A 16,664-nucleotide genomic window follows, 5' to 3' on the forward strand; every position below is an offset into this window, starting at 1 on the left:
AAATCCCTCCAGGTCCACTTCTTTCTTAAAGGTTCCCTTGGTACTTACCAGGTGAAAGGAGCCCATACTCCTCATATTTCCCATATCACTTTGCCTGAACTTGGAACATACATCTATCTTCCTTCATTCAGAAGGATTTGGATATTTTCTCTTTCCCTAAGAAGACATATTCCATGAAAGAAGAAAATACATCATGTCTATCATTCTGATATGGTATACATGTTGCAGTAAATAGATGATTAGTCATAGAATCAGAAAGACCTATGTAAGTCCCACGTTTGTGAAAATGAACAAATCACTTAACAGTGATTAATCACTGCCTTAGGCAAATCTCAAAAACTTGCAATTTTAGATAGAATAGTCACATTTAAACCTTATGAAGGATGTATGCTTTCATATTTCGAGTCAACTTGCACTTTTGCAATGAGATAAAACCCTTAGTGTCTCATAGACTGAACCTATTCATATTGTAAGAAGGCTTGCTATTGGAAGTGGTTTATTCATAGCATGCAAAGAAGTATTTGCACATTGTTTTTACTCTTTAGAAAATCTGTTCCTTTTTCAGTCTGATGGAATAATAGAACAACTAGTCTTTAAACAGGTAAAGGAATCAACCCCATTCTTAGAAACCTTTAGAAATCAAGGTAGTTTGACTTGCAGCTACTTCTTTTAAGAAGTCATCTTTGCAGTAAAAAAGGAGAGAGAGCAAAAAAAAAAAGAAAGTCCTTAAGAGGATTCATTCCTCATTTTTTTTCTCTTTGAAAAAACTCACCTGCTATATCTCAAAGAGTTCATATGTTTATAGCAGCTCTTTTTATGGTGGCAAAATTGGAAATTGAGGGGGATCAATTGGAAATTGAGATGATCAAAGACAATTCTAAAAGACTTGTTATGTAAAATGACATCTACATCCAGAGAAAGAATTACATAGTTTGAATTTAGATCAAAGTATATGATTTTTAACTTTTCCTCCTTTTGTTCTGATTCTTCTTTCCCAACATGGCTAATATAAAAATATATTCATTAAGACTGTGTATATCAGATTGTTTACTATCTTGGGGAGGGAGAGAGGGAGAAATCAATGTTGAAAACTATCTCTACATTGGAAAAAATAAAATATTATCAAGAGTAAAAGGAAAGAGGGGCAGCTAGGTGGTGCAGTGGATAGAGCACCAGCCCTGGAGTCAGGAGGACCTGAGTTCAAATCCAGCCTCAGATACTTAATAATTACCTAGCTGTGTGATCTTGGGCAAGTCATTTAACCCCATTGCCTTGCAAAAACCAAAAAAAAAAGAGTAAAAGAAAAGAAAAAACTCATTTTGTAGAAAATACCACATTAAGCATAGATCAATTAAGGGTTATAAAAGTGTAGAATGTTGAATTTTAGAAAGGACCATGCCTAGGGAGACAAGTGGAACAGCTTTCTCAGCAGAGACATTGTGCCCAGGATACTTAAAGATACCACAAAACATCAGAACCATGAAATATTAGAGGTGTGAGTATCCTTAGTCCCATGGATTCCCTGCAAGGATGTGTCTCCACTAGTGTTCTCAATCTTCCTACTGATGATAATCATATGTGTGGAAGAAGACACTCCAGTTTTATGAGAGGGGATATTTTTCACTAAGATTACAGATTTTTATTTCTATTATTACTAGCTATTATTTAAGGTGAACACAATGGTGGGTGCTTAAGAAATTCATTTTTAAGAGTCTGAATCCCACAGAGAATTTTGAACCTAGTGTAGTAATTAATACACCATTCACAAACCTGAGTGGGAGAGTCGGAAGAAAATAATTTCAAAAGGCTACTAGAGTTGTTTTCTCCTGCTCATTCTATTTTAGTTTAAATATAATTTAAAAGACTGCAGGAATACATATGCACTGATATATGTATTTTTCCCTGAGTTATAATTAGGTAGACTCAATCCTGATCCAAGAATCTGATACCTCTTACTGCCTAGTTTTATTGAAGTGAAAAAGGGCTGTCTATTAAGTTGTATCTTTGGTTGGGTGTTTATACCAGCAACTAGTGTCAGTACTATATCTACTGTTTTAGATTTTTTTTCCCTGCTTGCAGAAACAGAACTACCATAACCTATATTCTCATTACTATCATGCTTTCTCTGTAAGCACATAGGAAATATAAGGAGATTCAATACTGAGATTCGGCAGAATGCAGCAATTTTCTTCTTCATTAAATCAGGTTCCACCTCTCCTTGCATTCACCCTTGAGTGAGCAGAGAACAAAGGCCCGCTTGGCTCTTATATATCTTTTTACAACAGCAACTTTCATTGCAGTGATACATATCACTATTTTCACCTGACAGAAATACAGTATTTCTGTGTATTTTCCTCCTGCTTTTGTCAATCTATCTAAATTCACAATGATCCCAGCGTCTCCTTGATTAAAAAGTCCCCTATTTCAGGCTCGAAAATAGTTGTCATCCTAAAACAAAGCTAAGATCATTTCACTCTCTTGTCTACAAGATTTTTTAAAAAATCTACTTTCTTTGGCATTCAAAGACCTTCATATTATGACTCTAACCTTCATTGCTAGCTGAATTTCAAATCACATTCACACAAACTACTTGTTCCAACAAAACTGACCTAGTTGTCAGTGTCTAGCAGTTGTACTTTTTGATTGAATTTAATTCCTTCCCTTTCTCTCCCAAAACTTCTCCCTTTTCTTATTTCCTCTCTGTTTCAATTTCTTCTTATGTACTCACCCTTCCCTTCAGTCTACAAATTTCACAAGTCTCCTACATGTTTATAAACCTTTGTTTGACCCTTCCAAGGGTCATTGCTTAATGTTTTCACCACCAAACTCCTTGAGAAAAAATAAAACAAAAAGAAAACTTTTTTTTGAGTACTGTCCTAATCTTTCCCTCTCTTACTCAATACAAGTAAAAAAAAGAATTTATTAAGTGCTTATTATGTGTCAGTAATTGTAATAAGTGCTAGGAATTATAAATATTAACAAAAAGAAACTCAAATCCTGTTCTCAAAGAGCTTGGAGATGACAATGCATAAATGGAAACCTAAAGAGGAGGTAGGAATGAAGGAGGTTGAGGAAGTACAGAAAGCCCAAAAAGTCAGGAATAGAACCTGGAGAATAGTGAAGATAGCACTAGAGAAGAATCATTAAATTAAGCAAGAGACCACAGAAGCAGAAATTAATTCAATATGAAAGTCAGAAGTGGAGTGAGCTTCCAAGGTAAGGCTTCTGTGGCACAGACGAGAGAACCTAGCAAGTCAGTAGTGGAACTAGAGAGGGATACTCATTTAAGTCTGATTTCAGATTCAACCATTCAGTCAAAATTGCTGTGTCCCAGTTTATTAATACTATTCTTTACACTGTTAGCAAAATAATTTTCTTGAAGCACATCTCTTATATGGTACTACTGTATACTCAAGAATCTATGATAAAATCCATATCTTTTTTTTAATTTAAATCCCTTGAGAATAAGCCCTCAGCTTACCCTATTAGGGCTAAATGCTAAATATAATGCTAATTTTTTTTTAGTCATCATACTTCTTGACCTCTCTATGGGACTCAGTTGATTACCCATGCTCTTAGACTTTTGCTCTTACTTCTACTTTTGTGCCAGTGTTTCCCTTTGTAAATGTTAAAAATCTAGGGTTAAAATAAATGACAGACAAAGGATATGCAAAGGCAATTTACAGATGAGGAGATCAAAGCAACCACAGACATATGAAAAATTGCTCTAAATAATTACTTATTAGAGAAATACAAATTAAAGCTTCTCTTAGGTATCACCTCACACCTCTCAGACTGGCCAATATGACCAGAAAGGATAATGATCGTTGTTGGAAGGGTTATGAGAAATCTGGGACAGTATACATTGCTTCTGGATCTGTGAACTCATCCAATCTTTCTGGAGAGCAATTTGGAACTATGCCCAAAGGGCAACAAAAATGTGCATACCCTTTGATCTAGCAATACCACTACTGCTCTGTACCTTGAAGAGATGATGAAAAAGGGTAACATCACTTGTACAAAAATATTCATTGCAGCCCTGTTTGTAGTCCCAAAGAATTGGAAATCAAGTAAATGTCCTTCAATTGGGGAATGGCTTAGAAAACTGTGGTATATGTATGTCATGGAACACTATTGTTCTATTAGAAACCAAGAGGGATGGGAATTGAGGGAAGCCTGGAGGGATTTGCATGAACTGATGCTGAGTGAGATGAGCAGAACCAGAAAAACACTATACACTCTAACAGCAACGGGGGCGATGATCAACCTTGATGGACTCATTCCATCAGTGTAACAATCAGGGACACTTAGGGGCTATCTGCAATGGAGAATACCATCTGTATCCAGAGAAATAACTTTGGAGTTTTGAACAAAGACCAAGGACTATTACCTTTAATTTAGAAAAAAAATGATAACTTACTGTCTGATCTTGCTATGATTTCTCTGTCTTATCACATTCAATTGGATCAATGTATACCATGGAAACAATGTAAAGACTGACAAATTGCCTTCTGGTGGGGGGGAAGGGATGTAAGATCAGGGGAAAAAATCACAAAACTCAAAATAAATAAAATCTTAAAAAAGTAAAAAATAAAATAATAATAATAATAATAATAAATAAAATAAATGACAGAGAATATAGATTAACCATGAAGCTTTATTCCCTAGTATTTGCCAAGAAATCTAAAAGTTAGCAGTCATCCGTCCAAGATTATTACGATGAACTGAGAGAGGGAAGGAATATACATTAAAAGAAAGGCATCATTAAAGCTGCTAGTCTATAGCATCATTTGCTCACAATATGTCATTTTTACATTGCATAGAGAATATGTCTATCTTTCTTGTATCTGATTTGATATTTAATGAATACCAGAAATGAATATGATTCTTGCAAAGATTAGTAGACAGGTTTCCAAAATTCTAATCAACTGTCTTCTTGTGATTGTTTGAAGGACAGTTAGATGGTACACTGGATAGAGCACTGATCTTGGAGTCAGGAGAACAGAAGTTCAAATCCAGCCTCAGACACTTGACTCTTACTAATTGTGTTACCTTGGGTAAGTCACTTAACCCTGATTGCCTCCCATCCAGGGCCCATCTCCAGTAATCCTGATCCATGTCTGATCACTGGACCCAGATGGCTCTGGAGGAGAAAGTTAGGCTGGTGACTTAGCCGCTTAGCCCTTACTCAAATCTAATTCACATACTTGTCATACCATCAGCATCACCTCCCTGATCTTGTGGTCTTCTTCAAGAATGAGGGTCAAACATTATTGTTGTTTGAACAGTTATTAACTTTGACACTTCTTAGTCTTCTCTATGTTATTCTTATCCATATTCTATTTCTTAAGTTGCCATTGTCTAAAAATCTGTCCTGGGTCTTCTTTACTTTTTTCCTCTTTCCTTATCTCTTGATTCTCTCATCTGCTTCCATGGATTCAACTTTTATACTTAACTCCAACAACTATATAAATAACCCTCCTCTCTCCTTTAAATTCTAGTCCTGCATCACCTACTTCCCCCGCCACCTGTATATGTTAAAAGCATCTCAAAACTCTAAGACTCTACAAAGAACAATTATTTTCACCCCCAAACTACACCCCATCTCATTAAACTATTTATGCTAAAGATGCTGCCATTCTTTCAGTTATTGAAGTTCCCAATTGTTCCTTGTCTATTTATTCTCTCCCATACCACCCATATCAGTCTTGTCAGTGGTCCTTCTACAATATCTTCAACATCTCTCCTTTTCTTTCCACTTGCACAGCCACCACCTTTTATTGAGTCCTCATATCTATTTACTATATTTCTGCAATCGCTTTGTCATGGGCTCCCCTGCTTTTAGACTTTACTCTTTCCAACTCATCCTCCATATAGTTGTCAAAATAATTTTCCTAAAGCACAGATTTTACCATGGCACTATTTACCTAAGAATCATTAATGGCTCCCTACTATCTAGAATAAAATACAAATTCTATTGTTTTGGGGGGGTTAAAATTTTGTTTTCAAACCCTTTGACAATATAGCTCCAGTTTATTTCACATTATTTTTCTTGACACATACTTAATTCCTATCAAATGCAACTATTTTACATTCCTCAAAAACAGAATTTAATTGCCTAAATCTCGAACAGGTTGTACTCTCAACACTCTCACTCTCTTCTCATCTCCTCCTGGCGAAACTTACCTTTTTTTTCAAAAATCAATTCAGATAATATCTCCTACAGGAAGTAGGAAGGAAGCTTTCCCTGTTCTTCACAATCATTACTGTTCTTTCTCAAGTTATGTTTTAATTTATCTGTGTATATCCTACCAGTAAAATGCAATGTCCTTGAGAATAAGAATTGTTGGGGTTTTTTCTTCCACTCCCTAATGACTAACAAAAAAAATAAAAATAAAAACCTTGCACTAATGTTTTATTTTTCCTCCCAGACTCAGGTTAAAGCAAATCCCTGGGTTCCAGATTTCAAGAAAATTTTTATTCAGGGAAATGATAAAATTGTGAGCCTTGTTATTATTTGATTACAGCAAGCAGATAAACAAAACATATGCACACATTATGATAATACCTGACAGACAATTGACTTATCCCAGATACAAGAGGAGCCTAATTAAGGCAGCAGGAGGTGAATGACTCAAGGTCCCTGAAGCAGGTCAAGCATTAATAAAAAGATGCAAACTTTATATAGACAATAAATAATTGGAAAATACCTCTGTCCTTCTAAGGGTATTAGGACGTTGTCACTTTAAGTGACTCCATATTGTAGTCCTATATAAATATTATATTACATATATATATATATTAATGTACACACACATATACAATACCAAACAATATCCATAACATTAAGCAATATCAAACAATACTTGTAACATCAAAAATTTAAATTTGTAATTATTACAACCTAGTAGTTACTTAATGCATCTCAAAAATAATCAGTTTCTGCTGCCATTGACATAGAATATTGGGGATTAATTCTATATAGAAGACAATAATGTACATAGGTATAGGTATATCTGTGTATATATATATATATATATACATATATATATATATATATATATGTCATAGATCATTAATAGATGGAGAGCTGGGCTTAGAGTCAAAGAAACCTAGGTTCAAATCTTGTTCTTTACATATGTTGGCTATGGAAGCTTAGAAAATAAATTGCAGAGAAAATGTGAATTTACTGGCAAAGGAGTTCTGCAACAGGAGTGCCCCACACTGATGAAACCTCAGAGTTAGATGATGGATAGATAGATAGATAGATAGATAGATAGATAGATAGATAGATCAATAGACAGACAGACAAATGTATAAAGTTCTAAAATTAGAGTGGGGCTATTTAAAGTTCTATAGTCAGACAGAAAAGACTGCAGTGTTAATTATTGATGGGGGTGGGATTAGAGTGCTGTACTAGTAGATTGCAAATCTTTACCTTTTGTCCAATTTTTCAATGAATATATCCCAAATGAAATACCACCATATCTATATTGTTGCCCTCCTGATTAAGCTTTGATATAATTCAGTAAAGAGTGTGGATTCAATTCTTTCCTTCCATTGTATGTGAATCACTTCAATTGGTCTCTCAGAGACCTATCAGCTAAACGAACTTCCTTAGTGCCCTTGCCACAGGGCAGTCAGAGTCTCAGGTTTAAGCATGATTAGAAAAGATAAGCCTCAGATGTATAGAAAATGCTAAAAGGCAAAAAAGGATTTTTGCTTTTAGATATGAGAAAATTCAGACTTTCTCTGTTTGGTATGTTATTTATGGTTAAATTCTTTCAAGAAAATTATTGCTCACTTTAGCTTATTTGAAAATTCTACTTGAACAGAAGCTTATTATTGAAGTGAGAAAAAGAGTATATGATTCTTATTTCTGAACTAAGCGTGGTGAATCATGATTATAAAGACCATAATGTCAAAATCCATTTTCTAAGAAAATAATTGTCTTCAGATAATTATAAAAGGACAATGATTCATTAGTTTTAAGTATGAAGGAAATCTACAATTTTCCCTCTTAAGCTGGATAAAATGAAAAGTCATACACTTAAAATTGGAAAAAAAAAAACCTTAGAGTTCATTTGGTCAACCCTTTAATTTGACAAATAAGGAAACTGAGACATGGAGGGGTTAGGTGACTTGCCCAAGTTGACCCACAAATTAATTAATAATTGTCCTTCATTTTCAAAGAGACCATAACATCAGGGAGCTAATGCCATGACAAGCACATGCCATGGATTTGAATGAAGGTATGCTGTGCTAAATCACCAGCCTTACTTTCTCCTCCAGCACAATCTGGAACCAGTGAAGCAGAACTACTAAAGATGGCCCTGGATGCAAGGCAGTCAGAGTTAAGTGACTTGCCCAAGGTGACTTGCCCAAGGTCACACAGCTAGGATGTGTCTGAGGTCATATTTGAAGTTAGGTCCTCCTGACTTGAGAGCCAGTGCTTGACCCACTACACCATCTAACTGCCCTCACCTGACAAATTAAGTTATATTCAAGCTCCAAATTCAATGTCTATTGTTCCCTGTTGCTTCCCTGACAAATGTTACTTATCTATTAGTAATTATTTCTTCCAGAATAAAAAGAATTTAAAATTTAAGCATTTAAATGTTATTATTGGAATATTATATATATATATATATATACATATATATAAAGAGCTACTTCATTCTCACTTTATTTGCTATTTATCAATATTTTTTCTTTACAAATATAGGACAAATTTCTTTCTCCTCAGTTCAACTATCTGAGTATCTGACGTATGCTTTTTATAATGCAGTCTGCATTAAAAGAGATAGAAATGTATTTTTTAAATTGGAGGTTCATGGATGTAGAAGAAACATCAGAATCAAGCTGCCCCAACTCCCTTATTATATGGATTAGAAGAATGAAGCCAAGGAAGTTTAGTGACGTGTCCAAGGTCAAACAGGTAGCAAATAACAGAGATGAGATTTGAACTGAGGTTCTCTGTAATTCAGAGTCAGTGTTCTTCTCTATACCTCCTAGAAAGGATTGAGCTTTATTTTTAAGCTCATGTATGAAGAGATGAATAGGTTCATAGGATCATAGTCTAAGGTGCTTCTCCATCCCCAATTCCCTTTTGAGATTTGTACAAGGATGTGGATATAGAAGTGGCACAGTAGATAGAAAACCCATCCTATAGTCAGGAGGACCTGAGTTCAAATATCTGACCTCAGACACTTAATAATTACCTAGTTATATGACCTTGGACAAGTCACTTAACCCCATTGCCTTTCAAAAAAAAGAGAAAGGAGCAGAAGCATAGTGAGTTCTAAGAGGTCTTGAAAATAGCCCTTCATAGAAAGATAATTGAGGATAAACAGACCTGAGGTCCTAAAAGGACCTGAGAGAAAGCCACCCCCTCAGAGTGCTTTCAAGAAACAAAGATAACAGAAGTCATTTTTTCCCAATAATCTATTGTTATAATTATAAAAAAGTTTTATGGAATAGCTATAAAAACCATAACTATAATTTATTTACCAACATACTAATTTACATATAACTATAATAAACCAATAACTAAATTTTTGAGACTTTGGAACAATTGTATTTTACTTATTTTTGAAAAGTCTTACAGAAATGTGAATGTTGGGTTATCACTCTAAGAAAGGGTAAATCATTTAATACAAAAAAGATCCACTTTGAGGAAGGAGTCAGTCAACAAGTGGGGAATATGGGAAAAAGTTTAGGACTGATGAAATATAGCAAAGTAGAAGAAACTAAGACTGCACCCAAGGGTTCAAAGAACAGGATCTCAGTAGCATCTTCACAGATCAGAAGACTGATAGAACAGCAGTCATTTAGAGAGCAGAGAGAAGAACTTAGAGGCCACTTTGATTCCTACTGGACTGAATGGACAGATTTTGCCATTGGGAACTGATTGGGGTGGGGGAAGCATTGGTGAAAACAAAAAGCCTGCTGATAAGCAGAGTAGCTAGGAAAAGGAACACTTGTCTTCTTTGTCCATTACAAAACCTATTCAAGAGAAATTAGCCAACTACCCCTTGCAAATCTTCAACTTATGGGAAATGCTTGTGATTGAATTACCACAATACTATCTTTGAGGCCAGATGAAGAGCACCTCAAGAATTGCAGCAAACAGAGATGGAGTCCTAATCAATAGGGGACTTTTGGTATGAATTGTTTTTTCCAAGGAAATCAAGTCCTGTAGTCCTGAGCTCAGTTACTCTGAGCACCGTTCTTTCCCAACTCATGTGTCGCTCATCTACATGTCTATAAAGTTATACTCAGTCTCCTTCCATAAAAATTGTGTGCATTGGTGGGAGAGTATGACCTATATTTATTTACAGGTAGATTATGCTATTATGATTACCCTTACTTTGAATTTTATTTAGTAATAATTTCATACTTAAAGATGCCTTGCTGGGAAAACTAGAAAGCACTTTGGGAGAAACTATGCAACATCTCACACTGTATACCAATATAAGGTCAAAATGTATAAATGATTTTGTCATAAAGAGGGATTGCATAAATAAATTCTAAAGGGAAAGTTTATGAGCAAACCAGAGATAGAGAAGATTACAAGATAAAAAACAAATTATTTTTATATGAAATAAATGGGCTTTTGAAGAAGCAAAACTAATAAAGTCAAAATTAGAAAGAAAACAGGAAAAATGGGGAAAATTATGCAAGCTTCTTTGATAAAGGGCTCATTTCTCAAATATATAAGGAACAGAACCAGATTATAAAAATATGAACTGTTCCTCAGTGGATATGTGGTCAAAGGATATGAACAGTCAGTTTTCAGAGGAAGAAATCAAAGCTCTCAATAGTCATATGAACAAATACTCTATCTCATTATTAATTAAAGAAAAGCAAATTAAAACAATTCTGAGATACCACTGATTAACAATACAAAAGGATTATTGCAAAAACTGGAGATGTAGAAAAATTTGAACAATAATGTATTGTTGGTAGAATTGTGAACTAGACTAGCCATTTTGGAGAACAATTTGGAAGTATGTCCAGAGCACAATGAAAAGTATGTGTGCCCTTTGATCCAGCAATATGGTTATGAGGTCTGTAATTCAAAGAGATTAAAGAAAGGTAAAAAGGACCTATTTCCACAAAGATATTCATAGCAACTATTTTTTGTGATAGTTCTGAATTGGAAATCAAGGGGATGCCCACCAGTTAGGGAATGGCTAAGTTAATTGTGATATATGACTTTGATAAAAATACTACTGTGCTATAAGAAATAACAAGCAAAATGATTGCAGAAAAACCTGGGAAGATTTATATAATGAAAAGTGAAGTAAACAGAAACAAGAGACATTGTACACAACAGCAATATTGTAAGTTTGATTATATATGATCAAGACAATGATTCAGTACAATTCCAAAGGACTCGTGATAAAAAAAAAATGCCATCCACCTGCAGAAAAAGAATTGATGAACTCTGAATGCATTGAAGCATGCTTTTTTCCCTTTCTTTTTTAAATTTAATTTAATTTTTCCAATTACATGCAAATGTAGTTTTCAAGTCATCCATTTGCAAGGTTATGAGTACCACATTTTTCTATACCATGCCTTCCCTACCCCCTCCCCATGATGGCAAATGATCTGTTAAAAGTTGTACATTTACAATTGTACTTAACATATTTCTATATTAGTCCTGATGTGAAAGAGGAATTAGAACTAAGGGGGAAAACCATGAGTAAGAAAGAAAAAAATCATAAAGAAGTTTTAAAAAGTAAACATAGTGTGCTTTTCTCTGCATTCAGACTCCACAGTTTTTTCTTTGGATAAGGATGACATTTTCCATAACAGAATGGAAAATGCTTGTGATTGTATTACCATAATACCATCTTTGAGGCCAGCTGAAGAGCACCTCAAGAATTGCCAGGACTTCTCTTGATTACTTAACTGCTTAGAGGAGCTTCATCCATCAAAGTTGATCATCTCACAATGTTGTTTTTTAATGTGTCCAGTATTCTCAGTTCTGCTTAATTCATCCATTGTCTTTCCACATGAAGCACACTTTTTAAAAAGATGTCTTTATCTTTATTCTGTTTGTTTTTTAAACATGGCTAATATGAAAATATGTTTGCCATGACCTCACATGTATAATAAAAATCAAATTGCTTTCCTACTCAAGGAATAGAGAGGGCCAGAATGTATGTTCATGAGAGAATTTGAAACTCAAAATTTCTAAAAATGATTCTCAACACTTTTTTTCCCTTGCATTTGGGAAATATTTAACAAAATAAATAACAAGAATTATAAAAAAAAGAATTAATAGCGTTATTTTGACATTTCTTTAAAAGGAAGCCCATTAGTGAAAGTTTCTAATCTACATTTGTGAATAAGAGAGGTATATCACTCCCACTAGGCTGAAACCTAGGATTCAGAAAACTGAGTGATGGTACTATAAGGGAACTCTAGTCAGGTTTGCTGACTTGCCAATGTAATTGGATGTTGGAGTGAATAACTAGCAGAATTGGGGTGGGAGGGAAAGGAGAGAGGAAGAAACACAGAAAGAGGAAAAAAGATAGACAAAAAGGAACAAGACAGATAAAAATAGACAAAGTCTAGAGAAAATGATTTAATGTATATAAAGTGATTATATATTGAAGCTATGTCTCCAAGAAACTAAATGACTTGTCCGAGATTTTTATGGATAATAGATAATAGAACTGGGATTATAAAATAACCATAAGAAAACTGATTGTTTATAATTAATTTTACATGCTTTATTTCATTTAAATTTAAAACGTTCTTCTGAGGCAGGTAAACTATGTAATTTTTCCCATAGTTTTCAGGTAAAGAAATTGAGATTTACAAGTGAATGTCCTTCAGTTGGGGAATGGCTTAACACACTATGGTATATGTATGTCATGGAGCACTATTGTTCTATTAGAAACCAGGAGGGATGGGAATTGAGGGAAGCCTGGAGGGAATTGCATGAACTGATGCTGAGTGAGGTGAGAAGAACCAGAAAAACACTGTACACCCTAACAGCAACATGGGGGTGATGATCAACCTTGATGGTCTCACTCATTCCATCAGTGCAACAATCAGGGACAATTTGGGGCTGTCAGCAATGGAGAATACCATCTGCATCCAGAGAAACAACTGTGGAGTTTTGAACAAAGACAAAGAACTATTAACTTTAATTTAGGGGAAAAAACCCTGATATCTTATTGTCTGATCTTGCTATTTCTTATACTTTATGTCTCTTCCTTAAGGATATAACTTCTCTCTCATCACATTCAATTTGGATCAATGTATACCAAGGAAACAATGTAAAGGCTGGCAAATTGCCTTCTGTTGGGGGAGGGGGAGGGAATAAGACTAGGGGAAAAATTGTAAAACTCATAATAAATAAAATATTAAAAAGATTATGTATTGAACTGAAAAAATAGGGAAATTCATTTAGTAAAATAATATACAATACTTAACATTAAAAAAAGAAATTGAGATTTAAAATCTGAGCAATTTATTACCCAAGGCCACAAAGATAATAAATGTCAGAAATAGGACTTGAACCTTGTTCCCTGACTCTGAGCCTGTAACTCTTTCCACAAAGCTTACATTAAGTGTTTTATCATCACAAAGAAATTTCACATATATATTTTGAGTCTGAAAACAATCCTATATATTAGACATTGCCTATATTATAATATTCATTTTTTTAATTAAAAAAGGTACATTCCAAATATTATGAGAGAGGTAGAAAAATGAAGACACAGTTTCCTGGAACCAACAGAGACCCCTGATGTTCCAATTTCAGGTGTTGCAAATCACCCAGGAACGTAGGATGCTGGACCACAGGTAGCATAAGCCAGAACTCAGTGAAAATTATATGTGTTTATAACATCTTTTCTTCCTGCGGTCCACTGGAGTTGAAGTTAAACGGAGAATTTGGCTCAGTGCATTTGTCAAAACATTTAAGAAACAAGCAAATCACCCCTACTTTATTTTAATTAAAAGAAATGAAAACTCATTTTCCCTTGAATTCTAAGTGCCGATGTCTGCTTCTGGGTTTTATAACAGAACTCTATCTAGGTTTGGGGCTGCCAAGCCTCTCAGAGACTATATTAGATACTGTAATTTAGTAAGAAATTGGTAACATATGAACAGCTGTAAGAAGGTCTGGCACAAAGAGGAGACTCGAGTTATAGTATGCTCTATTGCCTACTAAAACAGAAGGAACCACGGCAGTAATAATGGTTGGGAGATGAGAGGATATATTGCACCTATACAATAGTCAATAACATTAAATGTCAATTCTTCTTCAACCCTATTTAAGTAACCATGCATGATTTCTCCTAAAATTCTTACTCTAGGCTAGATGATTTCTTCATTACATTTCTTATCACCATCTCTATATGGTGTTAAACCAGGAGTGAATAATGGTTGCCCTGAAGCATCATAAAGCATATCCCCCTAACTAACTTCTCCCTGTAATGACAGTGAGAACAATGATTAGCTGCATGGTAACTGCTATGGAGTGCATCTGGCAAACAATTTCTCTTGCATTATTCAGGGTAATTAGAAGGAACTGGGGGAAAAAAAGATAGTAATTTCTGCCATCACTTTTGAAATTTCAGCATGAGTAGAATTGACCCTGAATTCTCAAAGACAATGAGAGCAGAGAATAACTCCTATCAAACTAGAAAGTCTTCAAATACAAGTCAACAGATGGACTAAATATTTGCTAACCAAAGACCAGCTTGGCTAAATTTGAAGAGGCTCATCAAATTAAGGTCTAGTAAAATATCATTTCAAACATGGAAATCAAAGGAACATTTAATGCTACTATTTATCAAAATTGTAATCTGAAACAATGTAAAGGGGTCCCTGCATTATATATGTATCATTTATCCTTAGAGAACTGAAATTATTTCAGACATAGAGTGGGTTTTCAAGTTTTTGTGGACATTTTTGGATGTTTTGAGAGATGCAAATATCATTAAGTTCTGACTCTTAAAAGGAAAATCAATTTTTTTCATTTGATCTTTCTCTGAAAGATCGTTTCCTAAGTAATACATGTTTTTCAAAGGAATGAAGTAATGATAGCACAGTTCATTTTTCAATTCTTGCCCCTATTCCAGTCCTACACTTTAAATTTTTACAGTTTCTAATATTAATGTATTTTAGTAGAAAAAAGAAAATTCTTTAGGCAATAAGTCTTTGAAGATTATTTCTTTTCTAAAATTTAATTGTGGAAAAATAAGTTGAGTCTTCTCAATGGAAATACTGATGTCTTTCTCCCTCAGCACTCTGTATAATGTCATATACATGTTAGATCCTCAATATATGTTGAATTTAGATAGGGATTATTATGATTTGATAATAAACAATAATAATGAGCTGATTTTTAAAAAATTTCTTTACCTTTATGCAAAAATACAATTGTAGATTCAGAGTTGAAAAGTACCTTTCATCTAACAAAAGACATCTTTGTTATAAAATAATAGCAATAGCTCATACATTTATATAATGAATTAAGATTGAAAGTACTTTCCTTACAACTCTGGCAGGTAGGTAATTTCTGAATGAGAACTACAATAATGAGATATTTATTACATCAAATATATACATATACATATATATATATATATATATATATATCTTCAAAGTTCACCAACCCATAATACTGAAATATGGATATAGACATATTTTCCCACAAAAGTCTAAGAACTGCCTGAAATCTAGCCACAGACTTCTTATGGTTCTATGAGTCCTAGGTTAAGAAACCCTGTTCTTGAAATATCAATCAATAAATACACATTTTTTTAGAACCTACCATGTTCCAAGGATTTATGTGCTGGAGACAGAAAGACAAAAAAAAATGGAACAATTTCTCCCCTTGAGAAGTTTATACCCTATAGGATAAACCATGTACATTTGTAACTATATAAAAAAATACAAGATGGTTTGGGAAGGAGGCAAAACAAATGAAAGATGAGGAAACATTTCATACAGAATGTGTTCAGTTTTTAAAGAAATGAATGATTGTAAGTTGTAACAATTAGAAAATAAAACGGATCATTTTTTGTGAAGAACAAAAAGGCAGGCTGGTCTTGGCCATTAAGTACATGGGTGAGGGTAATTACAATAATGCTGAAAAAAGTAGGTTGGGACCAAGTTGCAAATAACTTTAAAGATAAAATAGAAGAATTTATATCTGATCCTAGCTGATAACTAGTCCCTAGAGTTTGTTGACTTAGAAAAATAATATGGTCAGACCTGTGCTTTAAGGAACACTTTGGCAGCTGTATAAAGAAAGGACAAATGAGGGGAAAGACTCTAGTCAGGGATGCCATTTAGGTGGTTCTTCCTATTACATAGATAAAAGGTGCTGAGGGGTAGAGTTAGGGCTGCAGTCCAAACTGAGTAAGATAAAAAGGAGTGGACATGAAATGGGTAACTGGATGATTATATAGGGTGAGATAGTGAAGTAGGAGTAAAAGATGAATCCAAGGTTATGAATCTGGGTGACTGAAAGGCCATTTTCCACAATAGAAATATAGAATTTAAGGAGATAGGCAGATTTGGGGATCAACATAATTTGAGTTATGATCGTGAGCTGCATCACATGTCCTGGTGATGCTAGCTGAGAATTGTAGCAGAGATTAAAACTAGATTTAAAAATATGAGAGATATCT

This window comes from Macrotis lagotis, chromosome 6 (genome assembly GCF_037893015.1).
Source record: "Macrotis lagotis isolate mMagLag1 chromosome 6, bilby.v1.9.chrom.fasta, whole genome shotgun sequence".
Classification (NCBI taxonomy): Eukaryota; Metazoa; Chordata; class Mammalia; order Peramelemorphia; family Peramelidae; genus Macrotis; species Macrotis lagotis.